This window comes from Thunnus maccoyii, chromosome 5 (genome assembly GCF_910596095.1).
Source record: "Thunnus maccoyii chromosome 5, fThuMac1.1, whole genome shotgun sequence".
In the NCBI taxonomy this organism is placed as follows: domain Eukaryota; kingdom Metazoa; phylum Chordata; class Actinopteri; order Scombriformes; family Scombridae; genus Thunnus; species Thunnus maccoyii.
The window spans coordinates 27,963,598-27,968,236 of NC_056537.1; the positions used below are offsets into that span (position 1 = coordinate 27,963,598).

At 44.1% G+C, this 4,639-nt stretch overlaps 1 long non-coding RNA gene across 1 annotated transcript; it reads left to right on the top strand.

Annotated features, from left to right (window-relative positions):
• Positions 1-708: 708 nt before the first annotated feature.
• Positions 709-1,620, top strand: LOC121898094. Its single transcript, XR_006096347.1, has 2 exons — positions 709-837; positions 979-1,620. It is a non-coding gene; the product is annotated as an uncharacterized LOC121898094 (long non-coding RNA).
• The last annotated feature ends 3,019 nt before the right edge of the window (positions 1,621-4,639 follow it).

The following is a 4,639-nucleotide window of genomic DNA, read 5'->3' on the forward strand; positions in this document are numbered from 1 at the left end:
CCACTAAACGTAATAAAAAACGTAATCGTAAGAAGACACGATCCCCACAGGAAGTTGCAGGGGCACAGGAGGACACAATGGGGGAGATAAACAAGAAAGCAGTCCTGTTCCTCGTGGAGAGGCTGGTATCTAGGCTGTACAACAAGGCCAAATTGAACTGGACCACAACGCAGCCAGAGGTCATCATCCAGCGTCTCTTCGAGAGGATATGGGCCGAAGTCGAGGGAGCAGAATTGAGAATAACCCCAGAGAAGTTTGAAGACCTCGACAAGGCGGTGATCAAACCCCTGGCGAAAATGTGGGGCTGTGCAACGCTTTTGCTGATTTCGATTAATTTACAGGAGCCACAAGCCGAAAAAGTCATCACCAACTATTTGTACCACCACCTTACTGCAAAGAAACGGAGTGCCATCTCCAGGTTCTTCTCCTCACTGGGAAAAGCCCTCTCCAAGCCCTTCAGACGGGCATAGAGGGTCAGGGTTATTTAGGGGGAGGGGGTAGTTATTTAGGGGGTAGGTAGTAAAGAGCTTCAGTCCTGCCTTACCTCCACGTGAGGCAGGACTGGACCTCTCAGGGTAATCTCAGGGGCCAAGCCCTTCAGACGGGCATAGAGGGTCAGGGTTATTTAGGGGGAGGGGGTAGTTATTTCGGGGGTAGGTAGTAAAGAGCTTCAGTCCTGCCTTACCTCCACGTGAGGCAGGACTGGACCTCTCAGGGTAATCTCAGGGGCCAAGCCCTTCAGACGGGCATAGAGGGTCAGGGTTATTTAGGGGGAGGGGGTAGTTATTTAGGGGGTAGGTAGTAAAGAGCTTCAGTCCTGCCTTACCTTCACGTGAGGTAGGACTGGAGCTCTCAGGGTAATCTCAGGGGCCAAGCCCTTCAGATGGGCATAGAGGGTCAGGGTTATTTAGGGGGAGGGGGTAGTTATTTAGGGGGTAGGTAGTAAAGAGCTTCAGTCCTGCCTTACCTTCACGTGAGGCAGGACTGGAGCTCTCAGGGTAATCTCAGGGGTCAGCAGTGGTTCTATATCTTAGGGCCTCCCCTTCAGACATGGAGCCAGTGTTGAGGTTATTTAGGGGGTGGGTAGCCTTCATCTTGAAGGGAAAAAGTGAGCTGGGAATTACTCTTTTCCTTCAAGATGAACGCAGTAAAGAGCTTCAGTCCTGCCTTACCTCCACGTGAGGCAGGACTGGAGCTCTCAGGGTAATCTCAGGGGTCAGCGGTGGCTCTATATCTGAGGGCTTCCCCTTCAGACATGGAGCCAGTGTTGAGGTTATTTAGGGGGTGGGTAGCCTTCATCTTGAAGGGAAAAAGTGAGCTGAGAATTACTTTTTTCCTTCAAGATGAACGCAGTAAAGAGCTTCAGTCCTGCCTTACCTCCACGTGAGGCAGGACTGGAGCTCTCAGGGTAATCTCAGGGGTCAGCGGTGGTTCTATATCTGAGGGCCTCCCCTTCAGACATGGAGCCAGTGTTGAGGTTATTTAGGGGGTGGGTAGCCTTCTTCCTGAAAGGAAAAAGTGAGCTGGGGTTTAGGAGCTTCAGTCGTGCCCTGGATGCAGAGCAGGACTTGAGCTCTCAGAGTCACCTCAGAGGTCAACAATGTTTCCTCACAACTAGAAGACGAGTGTTTGAGTCCTTATTTTTAGCCTTTCCGAGTCTGTATTTTGTCTATTGAGGTGACGTGGGTTTACCCCGGGTTCTCCGGTTTCCTCCCACTTTACTTCAAAACAGTTGATCAATTGGACACTCAAAATTGTCCACAAAAAGCTTATTGGTTTCATGAATATAAAAATGGAAAAAGTCATTCAATAAAAGTGTCTACATTCTCATATGTGCTTCAAAATCACTCTTTTCTTATTATTTGCTTTTGATGTTGAGGATGAAGATACTGATGATGTGGATGGCAGCACACCGTGTGTCATTAGGAGTATTCGAGAGAATAGGGCATCAGCAGAGGCGCTGAGGGTGAAGGATATGTTCTGCCAGTATTTCACCTCTCCTGCTGGCCAAGTCCCATTGCAATATGACCATATGTGCTGTGCTCCACTGTGCAGACTTCTCCTTCAATCCTTTTAAAGTTATTGAACTGAATTTGTAAATATTGATTTAGGTATATTCTTTAATGTTTAAGTTGTACATGTATATAATTTGTAATAAATTCCATGTTTAATTATTCAAGATTAAATTAAACCCCTAGTGCTTCAAACAAACACATTACATTCACCCAATGTCTTGTTAAATTATTGCTCATAGTATTGATTTAATATCTAGGGTTCAACAGCATGGAAAATGTAAGCTCAGCCAGCAAAAATTACAAAAAGAGAAACAGATACCTCAAACTGGACAGGTAAATAATGTGCATCTTCAAATACAGATGAAGGCACCTATGCCTTACATTGTATTTTAAGATGCATATTGTTAAATAACATCAAGTTTAACTGTTTCTTCTTTGTTTGTCAAATTTTTATTTAAAATTTAGTTTCTAGATTGTCCTTAAACTGTTAAAATGACATGTTGCTAAAGTAAATGTAGTGATTATATTTTCTCAATATAGAACAGGAACATGTACAATAAAAACAATCAACACCATATCAACACTCACCTCAAAGTAACATTAAAATAAATATATTATACATGTATTATACATACATACATAACCACAACATAGCTGTACATCATGTGAGTTGACATGTGGCTGCTGTGAAAATGAAGCTCCAACCAAACTCTGCCTCTTGGAGCCTCTCCTGCATTCTAACTTTGAGCCATGAATGCCTGTCTAAAGGCAGTTGTCTCATGGCTGGAGCCAGGCTCATGAGAAACAAATGGACATCAAATCTCCTCATGCTCCCTGGCATGCTGCTGCTCCCTTGTTTCTTTCCTCTCCAATTACTGCTCTAAGAAATCCCTGCTCTTCCTTTTGGTTGCCTTAGCAGTAGACTGTGGAGCTGCAGTAGCTGCAGTTGCAGTCATCTCTCCCTCACTCTCCTCTGCCTCCTCCAGACCCGACTCTGTGAGTAACTGTGTATGTAGTACTCTGGCATAAGGAAAGCTCTGTTTCACTGTAGGCCATTTAGGACCTGTTACTGGCAGTTGCTCTCTGTCTCCAGGTTAACCCCAGGAGCCAGATGGATTCCTGTCTGAGGGAGGACGACAGCCTCGGGGAGGACGAGGGCCACAGCAAACAGGAGAGGCAGCTGCTAGTGGACAGACGGTTGAGCCAAGGACATTAAGTTTCACCCCTCGGCCTTCACAGGTCTGCCATCTTGTCTGCAGCCAGGCCCTTCTGAGTGTGGCCAGAGTACACTGTAAACAGTGGGATAAACACTTGTGTATCTCGATATCTCACTTCTTGTTAAGATGGTGGTTGTTTTGGTTTTTTTAAGGAAAAAAACAAGAAGAACATTTGACAGTCACAGTCAGGGTCGGACAAATGTACAAAATTCGGATCTGGCAATTTTCATCTGGACCGGCTCCATTTTTCCCCAACATACACGCTTATGAGCTGCATAAAGCAATATCAGGCTATTTATAACATACATTGGCTAAGCAATAGATATCAAGTTGACACTCTAACAAATGTACTTACAGGGTTTCATGAAATAATGTAATAAATAAATAAATAGCCAAGAAATAGCCTAGAGGGAAAGAAGAGGCACACTCACACTAAAATCCGTAAATTCACAAATAAAACAAATATAACATAATGATATGTCATGAATGTAGTTTGCATTGCTGTCATCATGAAACAAAACAGCCAAAACTTAATTTTAATACTGGACAAAAGCTTTCCTATGAGGATCTGGAAATGTCAGAGCTATTTATAGTCAGTCATGCGACATTGTGTTCGCAGCTGATCTGATGCAGTTCAAACATCAGGCTTAACAGTCAGAAATTCATGCTACAACACTATTTAAATATTCATTCACTGGTATAGTCAGGCTGTGACAAGCAGCATGCCTGCACCCTATTGGGGTGGACCCAGGGACATATTTTCGTGAAGGCTCATCGACCAGCACAAGCAGCGCTCCGACTGTTTGGTATTTTCCTGACCTTGAAACTCACTTTGTGCATCTGTGTGGTATTTTGGTGACCAGCACAGAGGGCATGGTGCATTGGTGGGAGGAGAGGTACTGACAACAGCACAAAGACAGTTGTTGTTTTTTGGTTGAAATTTGGTTCTAGACATTGTCCTGAAAACAGACGCCTCAGAACCACATCTATTTTTGGCGCAACGTCACACTGGTTTTGTGATTTTATCAACAGGATCAAACTAAATACTTGCTGCAGATGTGCTGCAACAACAAACTAATGTTTAAAATATGAATAAGTCACAGTCTGCATGCCGAACACCTGGGCTACACAGTGTACCTCTACCTGAGCAGTGCGTGTGCATCGCTGAACTGCTGCAGCTCGCAGGCCTGCAGTGTCCACACAGACAGCGTTGCTGCTGCGGTGCTGCTACTGCGGTGCTGCTACTGCCAGCTCTATCTTTCTACATCGAGTTTGACTTTTATATTGGCCATCAATAATAGCATGTTTCATATCATTTCATTATAAATTTCATTTAATTTAGTTTAGCCAGAAAAAGGTTAAGAAACGTGCACTCAATTGTGAAAAATAAATAATAAATAATATGTG